The sequence below is a fragment of the Gracilinanus agilis genome, chromosome 2 (assembly GCF_016433145.1).
Source record: "Gracilinanus agilis isolate LMUSP501 chromosome 2, AgileGrace, whole genome shotgun sequence".
Lineage (NCBI taxonomy): Eukaryota > Metazoa > Chordata > Mammalia > Didelphimorphia > Didelphidae > Gracilinanus > Gracilinanus agilis.
Window position 1 is genome coordinate 3,700,419 of NC_058131.1, and position 26,222 is coordinate 3,726,640.

Consider the following 26,222-nt stretch of genomic DNA (forward strand, 5'->3'; position numbering starts at 1 on the left):
TCATAAATGAAAATTTCCTGGATCTATTATTACCTGTTTGAAATAGTTAGGATAGTTAGTTATAGAATAGAATAGTTAGAAAGTTAGAAAGAATCCACTGATCATCTCTTGAAGGAACTGCCCCCTCCCCACCAAAAAAAGGAAGAGTCTTCAGAATATTGTGACCAGAATCAGTTTGAACTACACTCAGGATAACACAAGACATAAGACCTGGCAAACTCAACTTAAAATGAAAGGTGATCTTGGAATATAATATCAAATAGTCTTATAACTTAAAATTACTTACAACCAACAAAAAATTTGCCCATGAAAACTGAGTATTATACAAGGGGAAAATGGTTCTTTAGTGGAACAAAAGATTTCCAAGAATTTCAAATTAAAAGACCTGAACTGAGTTGAAACTTCAAAATTCAAACACAAGAGTTTAGAGTAACCTGGAAAGTTAATCTTACTTAAACAACTGAAAAAAAGCCATATGATGACATAAAGCTAAAGTTCTTATGGAGGGAAAGAAACAAGTATCCTTTCAGAATCTTAATGTGTTCAAAGGACAGAGAGTTCATTAAGAAAAGCAGAGATCTTAGGAGTGGGTGGGTTCTCTTCTGAGGGTTTGAAGTGCAGAATGAGGAAGGTAGAAAAAAGGAGGAATATGCTTATGTAGAAAGAAGGAAGAAAAGAGAGGAACTATTTCTTAAAATTGGACTGTATGAGAAGAGTATAAAAATGAAGGAAAGAATAAGGAAATGGGCAACAGAGGAACCTCACTCTTACCTAAAATGGGCGAAGGAGAGAGGGAGGGAGGGAAGGAAGGAAGGAAGGAGAGGGACAGAGACAGAGACAGACAGAGAGAAGAGAGAGAACAAAGAAGAAGGGAGGGATTGAACGAGAGAAGAAAGGAAGGAGGGAGACAGGTAGAAAGACAGAGAAGATAATGTCAAGAAGGGAATAGTCTTCGTCCCAATCAAAACAAACTTCCTAATCCTGAAAGAGAAGAAAAATCTAAGAGCATCTTCTTCGATTGCCTCTGAGATATTTGGCAATTAAACAGACTGTGGTATAGGAATGTAATGAAATGTTATTGTGCCATAAGAAATGACAAAAGAGATGATTTCGGAATGGAGGGGGCAGAACTAAGAGAATGATTCTAGGAGGACAACAACGCTGTCAAATACGACCTCTTGGGGCAGCTTAAGAACTCTTATCAAAATCATAAACAATCGTGTCTCCAAAAGACCGGTGAAGCCGCTTTGGCACCTCTCCATGGGGAGCGGATAGTCTTAAGGTACAAAAAAAAGAAGAAAGAAAAAACCCTAGTTTGGGGACGCCATCGCTCTGCTTATTTGTTACAGGTTTGTTTCTCTGTGTTTCTTCTCATTTTTCCGCCGCGCAGAGGACAACAAAAGGCAGTCCAAAGGAAGCCCGCATGGGCAGGACGGCTCTGCTCGGAATGGCTGTCCTGGATCATTTGCCCCGTTTCCTATAGAATCCTCTTCTGCGGCTCTGCTCTGGGTTCAGGAATGGTGTTTCCCAGTGTTTAGGTTGCCGCAGAGAGCACACCTGGTAGAGATAAAACATCAGGCTTGGGGGACATAGGCAGGAGGCTCAGGGAGCCAGTGACTTGCTCGGTTTACCTCTCCTCAGGGGGGGTGCCCTGACTCCTAGCCAAGCTCTCCCCCCCCCATTGGACCCCACAGGTTCTCTTTACAGCAGCATCTATCCCCTGGGGGGGGGGGAGCACCTCCCTGTAAGGAGGCACCACCCCAGGGCATGCCTTGCAGCCCTCCCAGAATTCTCTTGGGATTCCTGCCTGTGGCAGCTTGGTTTGGGGCTTCTGGGGGGACTGTCTGGGAACTGAACGGGGGACAAAACACCAAAAATGACTTCATCAGCCCATCCATACTGAGGAAGAAGCCGGAAGGAGGGATTTTATAGAAAAGAAAAACAAACCATAACTCTGGCCTCCAACACATGTCAAAACTGTCTTCTCTCAGCTTATTTGTGGGCATGTTTTCATCTCCAAAACACTCTCCTGCTCTTTTCCAAAGAAATCCGAGTGTTTATTTGACTCCCTCCATTCCGGGGAGAGCCAGGCCTGAAAACGCCCCAGGCATTTGGAAGTTTCCTGCCAGGACCTTTTTGACTATGTCCAAAAGAGCCCCCCACCCCCACCCCGAGGTCCCTGTAAAGTCACTTCCGTGAAGGGGTCCCTGTGGAATCAGTGAGAGGGCAGAGAAGAGAGATGGAGAGGCCAGGAGGGGCTAGGCTAGCCCTGCCTGTGCACCCTGGAGCCCACAGATCCAAGGGAGGGTGTACCCTGGAATCCTGGGAAACCCCTAAAGCATCCTAGTCTGGGCACCAGCTTCCAGGCAGCCCTGCCCATGGCTCCCTAACCCAGCTGGCTCCTGATTCAAAAGATTCCCCCCTTCCTTTCCTCCATTAGATGGTAAACTCCTCAAAGGCTGGGACTGTCTTCCTGATTTTCTGATTGCCCCGGATAGAGAATAAGTGCTTAATTGAGGTTTGCTGGCTGTTTGCACCCATGGAGACTGGATAACGACGACTACTGATCTTTATGTAGCATTTCAAGGTTTCAAACACTTTGCATGTGTAAAGTGTCCAGTTAACCCTTGCAACCCCTCTGGGAGGTAGGTGCTGTTATTATCCCCATTTTGCAGATGATGAAAATGAGGCAGATGGTGGGTAGGTGACTTGCTCAGGGTCACACAGCCAGTAAGTTTTATGAGCAGATACGCGCTCATGTCTTCTTCAGGCTCAAATCTAGAGTGCTATTGTCTGTCTGCACGATGCTACCTTCCCAGAAAATAATGCCAAATGACCATCATTCATTCTAAAAAGCATTTATTAATCACTTACTGTGTACCTTTCCCTGGGATAAGTGCTTGAGGGTGAGAAAGATGATAGGGGAGGGGAGTGTTGAGGTACAGATTGCCTCTGGCCCTTCTTTAAAAGTTTTATTATAATGTCTTTTTCTATGGAGCTTTAACACTTACAAAGTGCCTTTCTCCTAGCTAACCTTTGGAGGAATAAGGGAAGAGATCGTTGTTCCCATTTCAGAGATAAGGAAAGCAAGAGAAATACAATGACTTGGCTAGGGTCATAAGCACTAACAGAGCTGAGATCTTAGCCCAGGTGTCCCGGCTCCTAGTTTTCCCTGCTCCTTATGCCATACTCTACTGGCCAGTGAATCCTCTACCTTTCACACCCTCTGAGTATAAAGTACTCGCAGTGACCAAGCAAGAAGTAGTTCAGAGAATTCTAGCATCTATTTGAAGTTGAGTTGGTTTTGGTCTCCAAATACGGGAACACGGCCATTGGGTCTTGCCTCAGCCTTCTCGTCCCTGAGCTACACATTCCCTCTTCCTTGGACTAATCTTCCTATGGCATGAAACGTTTTCTGGACACTTTGCAGCTCACTTATATTTTCACTAAAGATTTTAGACCTTTTATCTACCTGTCACGTAGTTGGAGTCCTGAGGACAAAGGATGGGGACTAGATCTGTGATTCATGGACAGATGGAACTCCTAGATGAAGAGGAAACACCCTTTACCAATCAGCCTCTGGCTCTATCAAAGGGAGAAACTGTCCATCAATGGCATCACCAAAGAGGCTTGACCATTGGTTTTGCTGCTGCTCCCCAAGGCTACAGGACCTTCTCGTTTGCCTTCTAGCTGAAACCTTCCCCAAGTACCTTCTCTCCAATTAAAATGGGAGCTCTGATGGGAACTGAAGAAATGCTTCAATAATTCATTCATCCCAAACCTTCTCCTGGAACAGAAGCCTCTTTTATGCATTGTCTTCCCCTATTAGAATGGAAGCTCATTGAAGGTAAAGACTGTCTCACTTTTGGTTTTGGTGTTGGTTTTTTATTCAGGAGGGCTGAGCAAAATGCCAGGCACAGACCAAGTGTTTATTTTATTTTTCATTCATCCCTTCCTCCATCCCTCCATTCTCACCTCTCTCGTTGCACAATATTATCACATTCTATTTTCTGGCCACCATCTGGCTCTACAGACTCCTCCTGACCTTGTGGTCCACTCACACCCCTAGATCCTCTGAACGTGTGCTGTAGGTTGTTTTTCGAACCCAAATGTAGCAGAGGATAGTAGAAAGACTCCTAGTTTTAGAATCAGAGGACTTAGCAAGGACACTGTGTGACCTTGAGCAAGTCCCTTACCTTCTTTGGGTCACGTTCCTTATCTGGCATGAGAAGGGGCTGGACAAGATGATCCCTGAGGTGCCATCCAGCTCAGACCTATGACTCAGCAAGTGTTTATTCATTCCTATTCATTATTTTCACTTCACCAGCTACTAGGAAATACCTGTTTCTAAAAGATAATAACAGCACATCTTTAACCATGTCCAAAGGCTATATTGACCCAGTGATACCACTCACTACTAAGTCTGCATCCCAAAGAGGTCAGAAATAAGGGGAAAGGATCTGTTTGTACAGACGTAGAGCAGTTCTTTCTGTGAGGGCAAAGAATTGGAAACCGAGGGAGCATCCATCCATTGGGGAATGGCTGAACCAGTTGTGGTATATGATTGTAATGGAATATTCTCGTGCCAAAAACCGGGAAAACCAAATGAACTGATGCAGAGTGAAACTAGCAGAACCAGGAGAACATTGTACACAGCAACAGCAATATTGTCACAATGATCTACTACGGAAGACTTAGCTGCTCTTATAGAGGCAGTTCTAAAGGGCCCATCATGACAAATGCTATCCATCTCGAGAGAGAGAACTGAAGGGCTCCCAGTGCAGACTGAAGCAGACTTCTTGAGCTTCCTTTACTTTTCCTTGCTTTTATTTTTGCAACATGATTAATATGGAAATATGTTTTGCATAATTTCATATGGATGATGGATAGGGTGTGGTTTGTCTTCTCAGTGAATTGGGGGAGAACCTGGAGGAAGGGAGAGAATTTGGAATGCTAAGTATTTAAAAATTAACACTGAAAATAAATAAATGAACTGCTATATGTGTGTATGTGCACATGCACACACACACATATATGTATATAATTAACACCAATAATCTGGCATATAGTATCTGTTGAAGAAAAACACCTTTAGATAGTCACAGATTTAGAGCTGAAAAGGACCTGGGAGGACATCTCGTCTATCCCATCAAATAATTGAGGCCAGGGTGATTCCGTAAGTCGCTCAAGAGCACAGAGCTATCAAGTATCAGCAAGGGCATTTATACCCACTTGCTCTCTCCCAGAGCTAATTTGGGATTTTTTATCCCATCATGTGATACTCCCTTTGTCCCTTCCCAATGTCATGGGGTATCCTGGATATCAGGTATCCACACGATCTGGCCCCACTGAAAACACACCGTTGCAATGGCGCCTTCCCTCCCCCCATCGGCTTGTTTACTTTTCTCCTTTTAGAACTATGGCAGGAGAAGGGCCTCATTTCCACATCATTGTAGCATCTCTCAGGAAGCCCAGGGAAAGCTGATGTTCTGTCAAGATTCTCATTAGAAAGCCCATTTTCTCATGTGCCACAGAGCAACTTCTTCTCAAAGTTGGAGCTAAACAATGTCATCCTCTGCTAATTTGTTTGAGGGTGTTTCTTTTATTTCTTTTAGAGATGAAAAGGGAGAAAAACAGTTGTGCCCTGTGAATTCATGTCACCATTTTATAACCCTCTTGCTATAAATGGTTTGGCTCTGCCATGCTGCCGTATATGCCAACTCTGGCCCACTCAGGGAACCCGGCTTTTCATCACACTTCTCTGACTTGATGGGAAAAGGAAGAAGGAGCAGAATGCAGCCCAGAAGCAGGTCCAGACAGAACTGCCTAAGGATTCATTCACAGGCACAAAGGAGGACTAGCCAGAAGAAACCTGAACCTCAAGTGCCAAAAGGCCTTTAGCTCAAGACCCCCTGAAATAAGAAGCCAGAGATGAGAAATGGGGAAGAAGCATGTGCTGGTTAGAATGAATGGATTCTGAAGGTAGCAGGGGACTGGGGGCAAGATGAGTCATCGGCGTGACGCAGCACCAAAGAATGCCAGGGGGCTCTTGGGATTCATTAGAAGAGGCAGAGCTTCTAGGAAAGAGGCCATGGAAATCCCTCTCTGCTTCCCTGTGATCTCCCTTCTATGTTCAGTTCTGGGTGCCACATTCTAAGGAGGACATTTGTAACCTGGAGAGCATTCAGAGGAAGAACTTAGGACAGTGAAGGGCTTAGAATCCTGTGGGGGACCAGAACAGAGGGTGAAGTGTGCCAGGATGGCTCAGCAGACAGAAAACTGGATTAAGAGTCAGCACAGCACTGGGTTCAAATTCTTACTAGTTGTATGATATTAGACAGGTGACAATAGACCTACAAGCAGACAGACGGAGGGATGGATGGACAGACAGACAGACAGATAGGTAGATACATAGATAGATAGATAGAGAGAGAGAGAGAGAGAGAGAGAGAGAGAGAGAGAGACAGAGAGACAGAGAGACAGAGAGACAGAGAGACAGAGAGAGACAGAGAGAGACAGAGAGAAAGAGACAGAGACAGAGAGAACATTTTAAAAATAATTACTATGTGCCAGACACTGTGTTGCATGCTGGGAACTTGAAACTAGAGTCAGCTACGTGACACAGTGGATAGAGCACAGAACCCTAGATCAGGAAAAATTGAGTTAAAATTCAGCCTTAGATGCTTCCTAGCTATGTGACTCTGGGAAAGGTTAAACTCATTTGCCTCAGTTTCCTCAACTGTAAAATGACAGTAATAATTATAGCATCTACTTCCCAGGGTTCTTGTGAGTATCCAATGAGATATTTATAAAGTCCTTAGCATAGTGCTTAGCATATTGGATGCTCTATAATGCTAGCTATATTATTATTATTATTATTATTATTATTATCAAGTAAGATGGTCCCTTGGTATTCTAATGAGAGAAGATAAAACATTCTAAAAGGGAAAGCTAGAAAGGAGAAAGAAAGTAAAGCGGCTGGTGGGACCATGAAGTAGTGCAGGAAGTCATTACAAGTCATTTCAGTTTCTTCCTCTATAAAATGAGAAAGTTGAACTCAGTGTCCTCCTAATGCCACTTCTGGCTATAAATCTATGATCTAATAATAATCATTTAAAGGTCAATCGTATCACACCTCTCTCTCCCCACACAACAAACTCCGCTGCTTCCAGAATCAAAGACAAAACAGTCTGTCATTCAAAGCTCTTCATAATGAAGCCCCCTCCTACTTTTCAAGATTCTTAGACCCTCACTCCTTAAAACAATCAATCCAGTGACACTGGCCTCCTGGCTATCCCATGAATAAGACTGCCCACCTCTGGCTCTGGCCATTCCCTGTGTCTGGAACACTCTCCCTCCTCCACTCTGATCATCGGCCTCTCTAGCTCTCTTCAAGACCCAATTAAAACCCCACTTCTACGGGAAGCCTTTCCCAACCTCCCTTCATTTCTCTGTTCCTTGAGGCCAGGGTCTGTCCCTCTCCTTGAAAGCCTTTAAGAGGAGGCTGGATAACATCTTGAAAGGCATTTTGAAATAGGGAATCCTTTAGCGTTTAACAGAGATGTGATTCCCCCAGTATAGAGCCTAGGAAGCCCACTTCCAGGAAAGTTGTGATTACTTGTAAGCAAAGCGCCTTAGAAAGACTATAGAGCATGTGAAGCCATTCTGGAGTTGGTTCAAGCTGGCTAACCATCCGGTGAAGAGGGGGCCCTTGGGTAGGCCAAGAGGCATTCCAAAGAGCTTAGTGTCTGCCATGTTTTTTGTCTCATTCTCTTTCAGTGGCTCTGGTGAGTTAACTCTGGAGTGGACCATGACAGGAGGAGACAGCACTGTAAGGAAGAGGTTTGGGGACCTTCTCATCAAGGTCATGTGGTTCCAAGATCTTGTTTTCTGTTCTAGGTAAAAGGATTGGAACCTCTAATCTTGGGTTTCCCAAGCTTGAAAGGGAGCCCTAGAACCCTGGCATCCCAGAGTTCTAGAGTCTAGGTTTGTAGCTAGGACAGAGGACCAAGGAGAGGCTAAGCCCAGTGGGAGCTGAAATCTGACCCTGCTGCTGCATGTGGATGCAAACAGGCAGGAGAGGAGAGCAGATGGTATGGAGGAACTAAGCTAAGGGTGGTTCCCTGAGGTATTGGGAGGAAATAATTGGAAGGAAATGTTTTTTTGTTCTTGCTATATCTTCAAAGGAAATGTCCCTATGTAAAAGCTAATTGATGTTAATTAGCTAAATGGAATTGGGGCTCTAGTCAGTAGTGCCTAGTGGGTTGGAAGTGGGGGAGGGAGGAAACACAGCCAATAGCAATAGAAAAGAAAGACTCTGCCAAACCTTTCAGGTTACCCTCAAACCCTGAGAGTTTTATACGCCCAGCTGGATCTGGGAAGGGGAGGCTGCAGGGTATGAGTTGGACAGAGGTGGCCTCTTGGGATCCCTTTTGCCCCTTGGATTTTGTGGATGATTCCATGACAGCAAAGACAATACCAACCAAGCTTCAGCAACCGTGGGTTGATGTCTGAGGACCAAGAAAACTAAGAGTGGAGGTCCTTATGAGGAGACCACATAGGATGATTCTTTGGCTATCATTGCTTGTTCCAGACTAGGTAAGGAAGACCTCCAGTTCACTGGATACTCTCCGAGGCCATGACTAAGAATCCCCTAGGATGTGCGGGTATAGATAGATTGTCTTGTACATTATGGTAAGGAACCTCCAAATCACTGGTGCATTCAAGGCAATTCTAACTTGAGTTGTTTCTAGATAGCTGAAGGACTAGAAGTAGCCCTTCTACATTGTGGTACCCTGCAGCAAAGGATAATGGCCCAGTCTACAGTTCAGGGGATGGTTGCTATGAGGTAGGTAGATGCTCAATACGCTAAACCAATATATTTCAGGAAAACAATATAAAATAATTCCCCGAAGGCAATCCAAAGCTAATCTCTTCTCTCATTGTACCCAACGAAACGTGAGGAATTTACCTAGATGGGTATGAGGGGATCTGATGATAATTCTACCATGAAAGGGTTTTTTTCTTCTTTCAGAGAAACCCATTTCCACAGAAGTTCTATAGGCCAGATGGTAGATTAAGGATTTTAAATCAATTTAATCCAATAAATATTTGTTAAGTCCCTTCTCCACACAAGGCACTGTCCTAGGATACAGAGAGAGAAAGCTAGAATCAAAACAACGCCAACATCATACGGAGGAATGCCAGGTGCGCTTGCCTCTGTTGCTCAGAGGATTTCTGTCTTAATAGGAAGAGCCTGAGGAAACTTCCCAGTATGGAGCCAGCAGCCTCCTCTGATTGCTAGCACAGGCTGGAAACCAAAGAAGCAGCCGCTCTATCCTCTGGTGCTTCGCCAGGAACACTCACGCTTGCAGTTTATGGCCATCACTGCGGGAGTCCTTAGGTGAACTCCCAGTTAAGAAATTCATGGATTCTTCTCATTTCCTATTTCGTTGTACTTTTTTAGCAAAGACATTTTTAAAATCCAACGAGGCCAAGTCTGGCCACTATTTCACTCCATCCCTCGGAGGATGTTAACTGATGCATCCTATGCAAATGGCTTCACTCTCAGTTTAAGTTGTCGGATTTTTGTCTAGCACCTACTACATGCAGAACACGGTGCGAGACGCCGAAGGAGATACGCTATTTGGCTGAGGTACAGCCTCTGTCCTCACTGAGCCCGCAGGCTCAACGTGAGACAGTGAGACACACACATAGATTAAAAGCAACACCCAGTATTACAGGACACATAGATATACTAGTGAGATGAGAGCACAGTGCCTGACGAAGCCCAATGGGGAAAGTGAATACTGATTGTAAGGGCAAAGCAGGCTTCCCGGAGGAAGGGGAAACTTGAGTCAAGCTTTTGGGCAGAGGAAGAAAGTGGCTCCATTTTTGCAAGGGAAGATTATTGTGGCAGAATGCATAGGATGAATGGGGGGATGGGACCTGGAAGGAGGTGGGAAGACCAATAAGAAAACCATCAAAGCATGGATCCAGTCAGGAGGGCCTCTGCTAGGGTGGTGGTAGCACTAATAGAATGGAAGAGATGTTGCAGAAGCAACAGGACTCACATAATAGAATAGAGAAATGTAGAATATACAGAAGAGTGCAAGCCACTTGAGGGCAGCCCCTGCTTTGAGTAGAATCATACTGTTAAAACTAGAATGACCTTAGAGATCATCTAGGCCAATAATTTTATTTTAGAATAAGGAAACTGAGGGCCATATAAGTGAAATAACTTGCCCAAGGTCACACTAATAAATTAAAGACAAGATCTGAAACCAAACCCTCTGACTCCAAAGACAAGACTATTTCCATTGACTTTGCCATGGTTTTGTTTCTTGGTTTCTCCAGAGCAGGGGTCAGCAAGGTATGGCTCTCGAGCCCCTCCACCTCCCCACTGGCCAGTCCAGGCAGAGTCTCAGGATGTGCCCCAGAGGGCCCTTCGGCCCCCGCCCCATATTCCAGTGCCTTCCGCCTCCATCCTCCTCCTTCCCCACACGTTTATGGCTCTCACAGCCAAAAAGGTTGCCAACCGTTGCTCCAGAACCTAGAATAGAACTTTGCATACAGTAAATGTTTAACCAATGCTAGAATTTTTGTGAGTTTGGTGCCATAGATAGAAGCAATGAAGACAAGAGGAGTGGATCTGGGGGTGCAAGGTGAATGAGCTCTGTTTCAATAATACTGAGTTTGAGGTTCTAGGGAAACAGCCTCTGGAGAGGCTCTGTTTCTTGACTCAGATGATCTGGGTTCAAATCCTGCTTCTTTGAACCTTAGAGGAGTCACATAAGTAGGGTGAATGGCAAGGTCCAAGTGTACGTAGGGGGTCTTGGACAAACCTTTAAGAAAAACTTTACCTTAAGAATCAAGAAATGGACAAGGGAAAAAATAAAAAGAAAAGAAAAGAAATGGACAGGGAGTCAGAGAGGGCAAAGCAATAAGGAGGAAGATGGAGAGCCAGGAGTGAGAGTGAGAGTGTCTCGGACAATGAAGAAGGAGAGAGCATGGAGGAAGAGGAGAGGGTAGTTTGGGGTTTTGATGCCATTGGTGACATCAAGGAGAACAACTGACATGGAAGGGGAGGGGCAGAAGCTAAATGGCAGAAGGAGTAGAAAGGAGTGGTTGGGAAAGTATGTGGGGATAGAGAAGGGACAACAAATAAAGCCCCTGTTAAGCCTTACACTGCACACACAAGTCCAATGGGACCTTTGTGACCCAGAGGGTACCTCCTCTTACCATTGAAATCTCAGGTCATAGAATCTCAAAGTTAGAAAGGATCTCCAAAGTCCCCTAATCCAGTCTCTCCTGAGGCAAGAAATGCCGCTACAGTTTTCTTCTCTAGTCATCCAGCCTCCATTTGACCTCCCCAAACGCCATGGGGCTCAGTGGTGGGCTTGGAAGCCCAGAACAGTCTGGCAGTTACAGCTGCACATACGACCTTCTGTTGAGCAGAAATCACCCTCCCAAATTCCATGTGGACTGGAAAGACCTCCAGAACTGATGCAGAGCGAAAGGAACAGAACCAGGAGAACATTGTACACAGAGACGGATACATTGTAGCACAATCGAATGTAACTGACTTTGATACTAGCAGCAATGCAATGACCCAGGACAATCCAGAGGGACTTAGGAGAAAGAATGTATCCACATCCAGAGAAAGAACTGTGGGAGCAGAAACACAGAAGAAAAACAACTGCTTGAACACATGGCTTGATGGGGATAGGATTGGGGATGGAGACACTAAAGGATCACCCCAGTGATCAATAATATGGAAATAGGTCTTGATCAATGATACGTGATCAATGCTACCAGTGGAATTGCGCATTGGCTACAGGGGGTGGGGGTGGGGGAGAGGGAAAGAACATGAATCATGTAACCATGGGAAAATAGTCTAAATTTTAAAAAAAATTTAAAAAAGAAAAAAGAAATCCCCCTCCCTCCCAGGAATAGCCTTCCCTCTCTATTTCTGGTTCTGCTCTCAGGGGTCAAGAAGGACAAGAGTCACCCATCCTTCTCCACTTGACTCACAACTTGTCAAGCACTGGAACACACGTGCACAATCGGGGTCCCCCAGAGTCATCTTGTGTCTAAACATGCCTCCGTGACTTCAGCTCCCCTTCCCAGACCCTGGGCTCGAGGCCGGTGCTCATTCCGCCCACTAGAAAGTCCTCAGCTTGTCGCCGTCCTTCTCGAGCGTGCCCAGAACGGAAGCCAAAATCCAGATGGGGTCTGAGCACTTCTCAACTATCACGAAGGCACATGAGGATGCTTGGAAAGTGCCGGCGCTCAGCCCGAATCCAGCATGACTTGTAACTGCCATCTCCATGGCGGCCTTCCTCCCCCTCAGGCCTGGGTGACAGCTTGGCTTCTGTTCTTTTCACATTCATTGTCAGCTTCCCATCACGAAAGGCGCCTGCGTGTCCTGAGCCCAGAGCTCCCTATTTACTTATGCATGGATCGCCAGAGGCCCCTCCGCCCCGTGTGCCAAACCCCCAGATGCCACATCCAGCCGTCGGTCACTGATCTGCACAGACACACAGGGATGCCAAAAAAGGTCTTTCCACCATGTCTTCTAGATGCCCAGCTAGAAAGGAGCTCAGAGACCATCTACTCCACCCCCTTGTTTTACAGATGATGAAAATGAATCTCAGAAAGCTCCAGTGACTTGCTCAGGGTCACACAAAAAAACAAGCATCACACACACACACACACACACACACACACACACACACACACACACACACACCCCTCTTGCCTTTGTTCTAATCCAAGAATAATCATTAATGCTCATGAAAAGATCATGGCAACTGACTGCCCCATGACTCTACTCACCATCTCTAAAACTGGTAGTCCAAGAGATTTTTGTTATTGTTCCTTGTTTGTTGTATGTTTATCTTTCAGTGTCCTGCGCCCTCTTGGCAATCTAGTGAAGACTATGGACCCCTTCTCAGAATATTGTGCTTTATAAAAATGGCCACTGAAGGAAATGAGAAACTTAGTCAGAAGTTGATGAAGATGAAGATGGATCTGTTTTCCATCCAAGACCTCCTGAAATTGGACTCCAGGGTAAAGAATCTCTGCACTAGACCAGAAACGCATTCCCTGGAAATAACTCCCCAATAAACGTGGCATCTTCATCCACATGTCCATGAGAATGTATATATGAAGGGGGCGGCTATCTCACTTTGTCATGTCTGGCCAGAGGAGACACTTAACAATTGTTTGGGGAGGGACCGATGGATCTGATCAAATCTCATTTTAGAGAGGAGGCAACTAAGTGTCAGACGGGGGAATAAGGTGGTTATTATGCCATATCCTCAGTAATATCTCAGGAGACTTTGGTCTTTGGGACATCCACTTCCAGCCATCTCATGGCACAAAAGAGCTGCTCGTAAGAATTGAGTTTCTTCTCTTCCAAAATTGTGGTGGGTGAGAAGCCAAATTACAGGAAGTTGAGCCGAAAGAACGCTAAAAAGATGACTCTAGAAAATGGGCCCTCTGGGGACACTGGATAAAGCACTAGAAGGCTCTTCAGGGCAAGCACGGAGAGGAGGAAGAGCAGCAGTTGTACTTGGGGCCGCAGAATCCCTGCTGTCACCTGTCACTTGTCTGATCCTCGGCAAATACCTCCATATCATGGGCTCTCAGTTCCCTTAAGGGGATCAGAGTTGTTGACAAGTTCATTTCTTATGTGCTCCAACTCACCCCAAACTCCTTCTTTTTTTTTTTAACCCTTGTACTTTGGTGTATTGTCTCATAGGTGGAAGATTGGTGAGGGTGGGCCATGGGGGTCAAGTGACTTGCCCAGGGTCACCCAGCTGGGAAGTGGCTGAGGCCAGGTTTGAACCCAGGACCTCCTGTCTCTAGGCCTGACTCTCACTCCACTGAGCTACCCAGCTGCCCCCTCAAACTCCTTCTTAATAAGACTTTAGGCAAGTACTTCTGTGTCCCTGGGACTCAGTTTCCCCTGGGGTGGTGACCCACGATTTTAAGCTTCCTTTTAGCTCTAGTCCTCTGGTCCTGTGATCCTCCTCCTCTGAGGATACAACAAAGCTGGGGCACAAAGTCAGGGAGGAAGCTAACGTTTCAAATGACCGTGTCCAGACGGACAAAGGTGCCTATGGGGTGGGAGGAAGAAGCACACCAAAAGCATACAGGATTGACCCAGAAGAACCCTTAAGGCTTGCTGATTGATCTATGTAAACTCTTACACTTCTTGGTAGTACATTGGACAGAGCTCTGAGCTTGGCTTCAGGAAGACCAGTTTACCCTGCCAGCAGCTTCCCTACAGTCTTACCTTCCTTGACACAGAAGATTAGCATTCTTGCCAGAGATTTCAGCCAGCCTGAGACAGGACAGACAACCCTGGCTCTGATGGCAAGGTTCCCACTCACGCACCAGGTGGGTAGATGGCAGGCTCCCACTCACACATCAGGTCTGTGGAAAGAGTGCCAGGGATGAGCAGCACAATCGGGGAGGAGAGGGCTAGCAACGACAGTGGAGAGAATGCTTTCCAAAAGATGATCATGAAAACTTGACTCTTCCTCCCTCCCTATATACCCCTCAAGGCTCCCTCCTCTCTTTCAGAAAGTGACAAGCCACATAAGAGGCTGTCAGAAAGCATGTGCCCTCACAGGCTTCTTCCCTCCTTCCATCACGTCTCAGTTTTCATCTAAAACAAACAAATCCAGATGATGTCTGTATTTTCCCCCTAACCTAGACAGAGTAAAGAGAGGGAAATAAGTATTGAATTTGGAAGTAGGAGGGAGCAGGGCCCTAGTTAGGGCTATAAAACTCATTCTCTGTAAATGAACCTCCAACCTCTCTAGCCTCAGTTCTTTTCTTTAAGATGAGCAGAACAGTAGAAACAATGTTAGCCTAGGATCTGGAGGACCTGAATTCCAATCCTACCATTATTACTGATTACCTGGGTCAATTTAGACAAATCATTTAACTTTCCTGCTCCTCTGTTTCTTATATCTGTAAAATGAGTAGTCTGGCCTCGATGGTTTCTGAAGTCTTTCCTACCCCTTAATCCATGATTTTTTTTTCCTCCAGAGACTCTCTAGAGAGAGATATGTTGGGTAAATAATAATAAATACAATAGTATTAATACAGACCTTTAAGGCTTGCAAAGGGTTTTACAACATTATCTTATTCATCACCACCACAATTCTGGGAGGTAGTTACTATTATTATCCCCATTTTACATTTGATGAATCATGGAAGACGGTGGTTAAATAACTTGCCCAGGGTTGAAGAGCTGGTAATTGTCAGAGGCAGTATTTAAACTCAAGTCTTCTTGGTCCTAAAAAAAAAAAAAAAAAAGCAGTGAGTGGAAATTACTTGGAGGCTGATTTAGGCTGGTTAGAAGGAGAACTTCCTGAAAGCCTTTATAATTAGAGCTATGTCAAAGTGACTAGCCAGAGCCCTCAGCCATGCTAGGGGACTCCTGAGAGCCCTGAGCAACTCTACGACTACAGTTGGCATGCATTCTGGGAGCTAAGATGATGGAGTAAGGGATGCTCAGATCACTCAAACCCTCCAAACGCACAAAAATAAAAAATAAAGCACCTCAAAACAAAGGAAAGCCTGTGGGACACATCCTACTGGTGTGAAGAGAGAGAGTAGCCCAGTTAGTGCTACACTGGGTAGAGTTTGAAGAATGCACACAGGCACAGACCTACTCACTGCCAAGAGGACTGAGGCAATGAAGCTGGCAGGGGAGGGAGGAACAGCCGAATGCCAACACTATGCTAGCCTTACCCTCTTCCACGTGGCCTGAAGTGCAAGGAGCCACCAAACTCACGGACAAACAGCCTGAGGCAATGAGACAGAAGAATGAAGGAGCAACCCAATGCTAGCCCTATCTGTTTCCTCATGATCTGAAGTTACAAAAGGGCAAAGTGGGGAACAGCCCAACCCAGGAGACAACAGGGGAACCAAAAGCACAAAGAGTGGAATCCAGCTGGAAAAAATGCTATAAAAAAATGCTCCCCACAAGAACCAGCCATTCCACACCCAGAGGTTCACACTGAAGGACCCAAAGACAGCCAGATGGATCTGCCTCAAACATAAGATAAGGCTACGCCTCAAGCTTAGAACAGTGCTCCCCCTACCCAGGAGCAGATAGACAAGGTAACCAAGGTGGGGGTGAGACTTGAAAAATGAGCAAAAGACAAAGAATAAAACTAACTGTAGAAAGTTATTTTAGTGACACGAATCAAAATATAAACTCAGAAGAAGATAAAAATGGTAAAAAGAATACACGTGAAGCCTCAAAAGAAAGCGAGGAAGGATGTCAGGACTCAAAATACTTCTTGGAAAAACTTGAAAGGAAATTTTAAAAATGAAACAATTTTTTAAAAATGATAGAAAGATTCAACAACTCAGAAACTAGAATGGGCCAAATGGAAAAAGAGTGGGGGGAAAATGCACTGAAGAAAACAATACTCTAAAGATTAAAAGGGGAAAATTGAAAGAGAAGTTAAAATAACCACTGAAGAAAAAACTCTCTAAAGAGTAGAACGGGCCAAAAGAAAAAGGAAACCAAACACTCAAGGAAGAAAATAATTCCCTAAAAATTAGATTAAGTAAATGGAAGCAAATAACATGAGAAGGCATCAGGAAATAATAAGACAAATCAAAAGACTGAAAAAATAGAAGAAAATCTGAAATACCTCACAGGAAACACAACTGACCAGAAAAATCCAGTTGAGATCATCTAAGAACCATCAGAAAAGCTGAAATATGATTCTAGTTTCCCTAAGAGCACCATGCTATCCAGTTTGAAGGAAGGTAACAGAGTGAGGACACTGGAGAGTATATTTAAGAAAATGGATCGTTCCCCCTCATTTTTATCAAATATTGCACACCACAGTTAGGCAGCTTGGTGGATGGAGTTCTGAGCTTGGCATCAGGGAGGCAAGTTCAAATCTGACTTCAGACAATTACTAACTGCATTACTCTGGGCTAGTCACTTAACCTCTCTCTGCCTCAATTTTCTCAACTAGAGAATGGGGTAAATGACATCACCTACCTTTGAAGGTTGTTATGAGGATAAAATGAGATAATAGTTATAAAGCACTTGACATAGTACTTGGCACATATTAATACTATAGAAATGTTATTATCTTTATTTTAGGAATGCCACTGATAAGCTAGGCAGAGGCCAAAGAAGAGCAATCACAATGGTGAAGGGCCTCGAGGTCAGGCCATTTAAGAAGAAATAGAAGGAACTGGGAATATTGGGTTGGAAAAGACTCAGGGGGTCATGACAACTACCTTTGACTGCTGAAGAGCTGTCAAGGAGATGATGACTAAGATTTGTTCTGCCTGGTCCCAGAAGGTTGAACCAAGAACAAGTCAGGGATGGAGCAGAGTTACAGAGAGGACAGTTTAGGCTTAAGGTGAGGAAGAACTGCCTACATTTTCCTAATTTGCTAAGATTAAAGCTTCCCCCATGGGGAATGACCTCTCCCAGAGCTGGAGGAATCTCTCTCCTTGGGGTCTACAAGCAGAAGCCAGAAAGAAGGGAGTTGGAAAGGGAATTTTTGCTCAAGTGTATGTTGGACTTGAGGCCACTGAACCCTTTTCTCACTCTGTGTTTTGGAAGTAATTCTGCTTCAGGGAGAACCAAAGAAAGACTCCATCATATTGGGAGATGTCTCTGGGAAGGCCTTGCAGATGATTATGGACTGGAATAAGCAGGATGAGATGGGGGCTAGGGATGGTAGGTTGTGATCTACACCCTTGAAGGAAGTCCTTAGGACCATGTGGCCACACCTCTACAGAAATATCAAAGGGATGATTTGAAGACTCAGATAGCAAGTTGGAGTGATGAAGGAGATCATGACAGAAAACCTTGATTTTCTCCAAGGAGCCTCAGGCCTTGGGTTTTTTGCTGAAAAAAGGTGAGGGAGAAGGTAGAGGGAAAATGAAGAGAAAGGAGGTCTGGGGCGGTCACTGTAGGGAGGGTGAAAGGATGACTGAAAGATAATTAAGCCACAGGGAAAGCGCAGCCAGGAAAGTTGTATCATTTCCAGAATTGCCCAACTAGTTAGTAGTAGGAATGCATAAGGCAGATGGCATGGGCAGCCCATGGCTGAAGATGAGCAGAGCACTGGCAGTAGGTCACTGGGGCAAGTTCCTCTGATTGTCTCTGTCACTGTCATTGCCTTTATCTCTGCCTTTTTCTCCATCTTCTCTCTCTAACTCTGCCTCTACTATCTCTCTCTCTGCCTCTCTATTTCTAAGTCTTTATCTCTTTGTCTCTATCTGCCTCCATCCTTCTCTTGGTGTCTGTCTTTTTCTCCATCTCTTTCTCTATGTCTCTGTTTTCTGCCTCTTTCTCTCTGTCCCCTGCCCCAGCCCTCATCTCCTTTGCCTAGTTCCTCCTACCAGAGGCTCAAGCTTCCAACACCACTGGGCCCACCATCCTTTTCCCAACAAGCATTCATTAGAAACATGCCCACTCTATTGGCTGCCCTGAAGGAAGAAGGTTCAGACATGCTCGTTTGGCCAGAGAGAGCAGAACCAGGAGAAACGAGTGGAAACGGCAGAGTGGCGACTTTTGGCTAGATGGTACGAAAAACTTCCCAACAGTGAGATTGTCCCGGTGTGGAATGGGTCCCCGGGGTGGGGAGTGATGGGTCCCCCCTCCCTTGAGGTCATTAAGCAGAAGCTGAGCAACTTGTCAGAAATCTGGTGGAGGGAATTTCAGGCACAGCCTGCAGAGGCCCCTGGAGCTCCCCAACTCCACTGGGATGTGGAGGTTAAAAAGATGGGCCTTTGGGTGGGGAAATAGCTTGGGGTCACTTCAAACTCATTTCCTCGCTTAGTAATCCAAGTTATGGAAGTCTGAACACATGCTTCTTACTCTTGGCGCTTTTCCATGAATAATGCAGCCTGGGTTAGGAGAGGGCTGTCTCCTGCGTCCTTAGGGGATCTGCTTTAATGAAGAGAAATGAATGATTGATAGTCCTGCTTTAATTGTGTGTGAAGCGCTGCTTCCAAAGTGCTTGGCAAGTTCCTTAATCAGGTTAAGCAGATGTCCAAGTTTTGTTTACAATCCAATTCTTTTTCACAGACCAACCTGTATGTGCTACATAGGGAGCCCACCCAGCCAGGGTTCAAGTGGTCCCAACTCAGTGTGAGGGGAAGAGAAATGGGTGAGATTCCCTCCAGTTCGGCTCCATAAGCACTTGCTGATGACCTGTTGCGTGAGAAGGCTGCTGCTCTGGCTGAGGGAGTGATCGTAAGCCATGGTCCCTGCTCCTGGGGAGTTCCCAAATCATCATTTCATCACAGCTAGCTGCAGGACAGGAATCAGCTTTGGGGTGAAGTCAGGGCACGGGGTTCGATTCCTCTCTCTACCCTGTAACTGCTAGTTGCTTCCTCTTTCTAAGCTTCAATTTCCATCTCTTCCCAATGAGCCACTTGGCCAAAAGAGTCTCCTCTGAACCAATTTAGAAGTCTAGTGACTAGTCCCTACAGGTGAATAAAGATGAAATGCCTAATCCTGGCATTCGAGCTCTTCCCCACTACCACCACCACCCCCAGAGCCTCATATTAAACTCCTAAAACTCATTTGTTCTATGCTACCACCAAATTTTGCTGCTTGGCTTCCCCTCAATATGATGTATTTTCTCACCTCTGCATTTGCTCAGAGTTTCCCATGCCTGGGATCCATTCCTACTTTGTCTTCTCCCTTATCTTGAAGCCTTTGCTGTTACCCTCTCTGGAAGTCATTTCTCTCCTCATTGGATGCCATGCCATTTTATGCTGCTCTTATGGCCTCACGTTCTAAGCTGGAATCCATGAATCCTCAGTATGTGCCCTTTCACTGGTGTCCTCTGCACTGTCTTGGGACACCCCAGGGTCCCCGGGCTTTCCTGAGCTGTGCCAGAAGTGCAGAAACCCTGTCAGGAGCTCTCCAGTGGGAAAGACTTATTGGGCAGGCTGAGGGGGAAGGCTTTGGCTTTTGTTGGGGGGCCATTCTCCTCATTAGCCTCTGCTAGGGTTGTCCCTTGGGCCAGGATTCTGGCAAGCTCATGCAGCTTTGAGAGTCCAGCCACCTGGGACTTCTCATCGCAGGATATTCATTTGCAGCAGTTGTTTCTTCTTAGAAGCCATCAGAGAAGAGGGAGAGGATGACTTTTACCCTTTGTAAAGGCACGTTCCATCTTGGCTCAGCAGCCAGGTAAAAGGCTTCTCATTGGATTTCTATATGAACTGGAAGAACCCTCAGGAACTGATGCAGAGTGAAATGAGCAGAACCAAGAGACCATTATACACAGAAAGTGAAACAATATAATGTAATGAACTTTGCTACTGCAAGTCAATCCCAAAGGACTTAGGAGAAAGAACACTATCCACATCAAGAGAAAGAACTGTGGGAGTAGAAATGCAGAAGAAAAACAAAGGACTTATTTGTTTATATGGATACACGATGAGGGGTTTGTGGGTTTTAAAAGATTGCTCTATTGCAAAAATGAATAATATGGAAATCAGTATAAGTGATAACATTTGTATAACCCAGTGGAAGTGCTTATTGGATCTGGGAGGGAGGAGGGAAATAAAATAAAATACGTAAATATGTAAAAATATTTTTTAAATAATGTTCTTAAAAAGGCTTCTCATCACCAAGCAGCAGGTTGGCAGGAACCACTCAGAGGAAGCCTATGTGCTCTCCAATTTGGGGGAAAGGGCTCCTCCGTTCCATATGACCAGAAACCATCTGGCCAGGCTCCATGTGGGCTGGAACCAGGACAGACATGCTCCAAGGAATGGGTCATCATTGCTGAGTACCCCACCCATTACAAATGAATAAATGAATGAACAGGAAAATAATAACAAGTGGCACATGATAAGTGAATAGCTAGAATATAGTGCTACAAGAAGTGAAGAGAGCATGAATCATGTAACCATGTTAAAAATGAATATTAATAAATGTTTAAAAAATAATAATAAAATTAAAAAAAGATGTTAAAATTTTTAAAAAAGAACTGTTACTAAGACAGAAAGTAAGGGTTAAATAAAAGGGGAAACCATAAGAATATAGAAAGACGTTAATGGTGGAAGCAAGAAGAACCTTTCCCCATCCTCTTTTGTTATTTATTATTATTAAGAATTATATTATGTATAGGTATTCTATAATGTAAAATATCAATTCATATAGAATACTATATATTATTATTAATAAAATGATTTTACAATTCAAAAAAAAAGAAGTGAAGAGAGGAAGAGGATGCATGAGGCTGAAGGCTTTTGAAAGGGCTCAGGACTTGAGTTGGTCTTAAAGGATGAGTAGACTTTTGGTCAATAGGCAGGAAGATACTAGACATTTTAGGCAGAAAGAAAGCCTTCTGGACCCATTCTCCAGATTCAGCTGGAGGGATCCCCCCATGTCTGGATAGAATCATTGGCTTCTGTGGAATCAATTACATGGGATAAGCCTCCTGATTGGGAATTAACTGGCTTGGAGACAATGTTGAATTATGTCATTGAGTATACTTGATGGAAATGATTCTACTACCAGGGTTTTGTTTAAACCTCAGCATCTTTGGGACTTCAGGATGGAGTTCCTTTGGGAAATTGACTGAGACCCAGAGCTCAGATTTGCATTTTTAATTGCTTCCTCAAAAGAATCATAGCCATGGGATCTGATCCTCACCACAACACTGGGAGATTATGACCTAGATAAGGAAACTGAGGCTGAGAGATGACGTCCAAGGTCACAAAGCTGTAAATGTCCGAGGTGAGATTTGAACTCAGATGCTTCTGACTCCAAGCCTGGTACTGTGTCTGCTTTACCACCTAGCTACCTCTAAATTACCTCCTTCATTTTGCATAAAAGAATGCTGAGGCACAGAGAGATTGTGACTTGCCCACAGTCACACAGGTCCTAATGGATAGATCCAGGACTTGAACTCAGGTCCAAATCTTGCCTCTTTCCATTGTATGACAGGGACAGTCTTCCTTGGAAAGAAGCTCAGAGCAATGCCTAGAGGCATTGGACAATAGGACACTCTGAGTCCAAACCCTAAATTCTGATCTATACCCTGGGAAAATCCCTGCCCCTTTCACTGCCTCAAGATCCCGAAGTCCTTTCTACTGTCATACATGGGCCCTAGTGGGATAGACAAGACTGTCGTTGGTCAGTTATTTCAGTCATGACCCCATTTGGGGTTTTCTTGGCTAAAATACTAAAGTGATTTGCCATTTCCTTCTCCAGCTCACTTTACAGATGAAGAGACTGAGACAAACATGTTAAGTGACTTGTCCAGAGTCACACAGCCAACATCTGAGACTGGATTTGAACTCAATTCTTCTTGATTCCAGGCCTAGTACCCTATCCAGTGCATTACCTAGCTGGAGAGAGAGAGAGAGAGAGAGAGAGAGAGAGAGAGAGAGAGAGAGAGAGAGAGAGAGAGAGAGAGACAGAGAGAGAGACAGAGAGAGAGAGAGACAGAGAGAGAGAGACAGAGAGAGAGAGAGAGAGAGAGAGACAGAGACAGAGACAGAGACAGAGACAGAGACACAGAGACAGAGACAGTCAGAGACAGAGACAGACAGAGAGAGACAGAGACAGAGACAGACAGAGAGAAGCATGTATTAAACACTTACTGTGAATAAAGCACTATGTTAAGCCCTAAGAATGTCAAAATAAGAAAATAAAACGACTCCCTACTATCCTCGAGGGGTTTACATTCTAGGAGGAGAAGACAAAACCTAAAGGGGAGCAGGAGAGCCGAGAAGCCTATGGAGGGAAGGATTAAGCATCCCTCAGCTGGTGTGATGGCACAGGGATGAACAGTATGGCTGGTGCTTGAGGCAGGGACTCACCAGTTCCTGGGGTGCAGAGTGTCCCCATACAGGGAGCTCCATTGGGGGACAAAAGCATGTCTGTCCTTTGCCCACAAGCTCTCTGAGGTCACAGAGTCATTTAGAATTTATGACTGGAGGAAGGTCTGAATTGAAAAGAATCTCAGGGATTATCTGGTCTATCTCATGTCTCACCTGCAGCCTCTCCTAAGAAACCTCCAGTAAGGAGGCATTTCCCACCTCCTAAGCAGTGCTTTCCACTCCAGGGTGTCTTCTAGCGTCAATGAGCCTCTATGTACCTTCTCGCCACTGCCCCTCATTCTGCCCCCATGGGGTCAAGCAGAACAAGGCTAAACCTACTTCCAAGAGAGGATACTTCTAATACTCAAAGGCATTCTCTTGCTCTCCTTTCTCTTCCCCATCCCATCCCCAGGATTTTCTTCTCCAGCTTAAAACATTTCCAGTTCTTTCAAAGGACCCTGATAAGGAAAAAACTCCAGACCTTTCCCCATCCTCTCACCCTCCTCTGGACACTCTCCAAACTATCAATGTCCTTCCAAAGCCAGGGTGCCCAGAATGGGACCCGAGACATGGGATGTCACCACATCTTTGTTTAAACCTGTTTTTCTTATAGAAATCTCCTGGCCAAACAAGAGAGTGAGCAATGAGTCAGTTTCTGGACTTTGCTGAGTTTTAATTTATTTTGGATTCCCAACCCACGGCCTGCTTTGTGCTGTGACAAGAATTCCAATGGCTAGTCTGATTACTGATAGACCTTAGAACTTACTGGCAGGAACCATAGTGGTTGATTGCCCCCAGGATTGTTTGAGATGCAGAAACAGAAACTCTCAGAGAGAAGTAACTTCTCTGAGTCCACATGGAGAACAATGTCAGGTTTTGGACCCAGGATTCTGCCTCAGAAGCTGAAGAAATTTCCTCTATAATCAGGAAAATATCAGTGCTTCAAGGCATCTGAGAGCAGTTTTAAGTCATTAAAGCTTAAATTTGGAACATCTTGAAGATACTTGAGCGTATGCATGTCCTACCTAGCTCTGACCTCTGCTCTAAGTTCTTCACAGCTCTGACATTTTATGTTCTACGTTCTTCATCTCAACTCTGATATTCTATGGTTTAAGCACCCCACCCCAGCTCAGATGTTCTCTATTCTGTGTTCTAAAATCCCTTCTAGCTCTGGTAGTCTATGTTCAAAGCACATATACACCCCCAGTTCTGACATTCTAGGTTCTAAAGTCTTCTCCGCCTATGACACTTTATGTTCTAAGGTCCTTATAAGCTCTGATGTTCTATGTTCTGTATTCTAAGTTCCTTCTAGGTTCTAAGTCTCTAGGATTCTCTTTCTCAGAAAGAGGGGAAGGGTCATATTATAGATATCAACATTACCAGCACTTCAATGGAAACAATGGAAGTTGGAATGCCATGGTATCCTTGAGCCAACGAATGGTCACTCTTGCTGTCTAAGGTAGGGCTTTGGTCTTTGGCCATGTCCTGAGCCAGTCAGAGCCTTCCACAGCACCCAATCCATTTCAACTTTTCTTCCAAACCTGCTTGAGATCCCTTCCCTGAAGAATCTCTGGTAAGAGTAGCCATAGAGTTGTGCCTGGACTCCCTCAACTGCCATTGGAATGGCTAAGTGGAGATAGCTGAAAACCAAGCCCTAAATTTCTGGAGATTTCTCAATGGATGGAAAAGCACCAGGAGGAGATCAACAGCTGGTTCTAGTTACATATTGTTTCCTGCCCCGATAATTGATATAGATAAGAAAATGATGGCTCAGAGTCATTTGTAACTTGAACAAGGCACACATCTAGGAAATGTCTGAGGCAGGATTTGAACCCAGGGATTTCTAGCTCCAAGTCCAATGCTCTCTTTCCTTCACCACACTGGGCCCTGCAGTTGTATAACTATGGGTAAAGTAATTCTTTTCTTGCGATCCCATTTCACCATCTCAAAAATGGAGATAATAATTGGTGCAATCCCTACCTTACTGAGTGGGTGTGTGATTAAACCTTAGAATAAAATATAAATTGAATTATCTCTATGACTTTTTTATTAAAATGGTATCTGACTTTTATTTAGTACTTTAGGGTTCGAAAGGGCTTTATGCATTATTCTTCCACTAAATTAAATTCCTCATGCACTACCTACTTTGCTTAAGATACCACATTCTGTGGAGGAAATGTGAAGACAGGTTGAAAAATCATGCCTCTCCTTAAAAAGGGAGAGCAGAATGATGGAGGTGCAACATCTAAGCAGCTGATCCAATGCTCCAATGGGTCTGTGGTCTCATTGATGTGGACGTGACCTCCAATGATGCAGATCACAGCCCATCCCCACTTACCCATCATAGAAGACCCTTCTCCCCGTCCTCCCATAGGAGAAATTCTCATCACAGAAGGTCCATCTAACATGATGAAGAATTTGCTGGCTTCCTCTTGACATTACCAGGGTACCCCCAGGGAGCACATGGGCTGCTCATAGGTGATTTGACATAATATTGCATTTCTTAGATGGCATCCTTCATTGTTGACTTATTCTGCTTTTCTTTTGTAGATTCGTCTTTGTTACGTATAGTAACCTGCTCATATCCAACATACGCCTCTTCTTTACCCTCTGGGAGACGCTCGTTTTTAATTCTTTGGAGGCTGTAGTATTCTATGACTCATAGTCATTTAATCACTCTGGGAGAATCTTGGCATTGAAAACGTGAGCTTTGATTTCAAGGAGAGGTTCGGGGTATTTAAAAGAGCCTTGCAATGTCGAAAAATGATTCAGGCTATTCTCTTCCTGCTTATTTCTAGGGACAATTCAAGGTCATTCGCAGTGTCTGGCTAAGATAGACAGGCAGAGATAGACAGAGACAGAGAGAAATGGAGTCAGTGCCAGAGACAGAAAGAAATCAAGACCCACACAGAGTGAGGCAGAGAAAGATACACAGAGAAGAGACAGAGCCACAAGAGGCAAAAGAGAGGAAAGAGCAGAGGGATGGAGGAAGGGAGAGAGACAGGGACAGAGGACAGACGAGTAGAGACAGAGATGGAAAGAGACAAAGAGAATAAACACTTGTGCCTAAGTTCTATAGATTGTCTATCTGACAATAATCTGAACAATTCAGCATTTTTGGTCCTCTATTAGTGTCTTCTCCAGTGATGGTCTTAATATGTGTATTTTAATCTCATTAATATTTTACATAAGAGGAAACTAGGATTTATAGTTGGTAGTTCTGGATGTCTTTTTTATTAGGAGTAATAAAGTTCACATATCTTATTTTCTTGATAGAGTATTATAGAATTCAAGCTTCAAAGTATCCTAGACAGCATCTATTCCAAACTCCTCATTTTACCATTGGGTAATATAAAGCCAAGAGAGGTTAA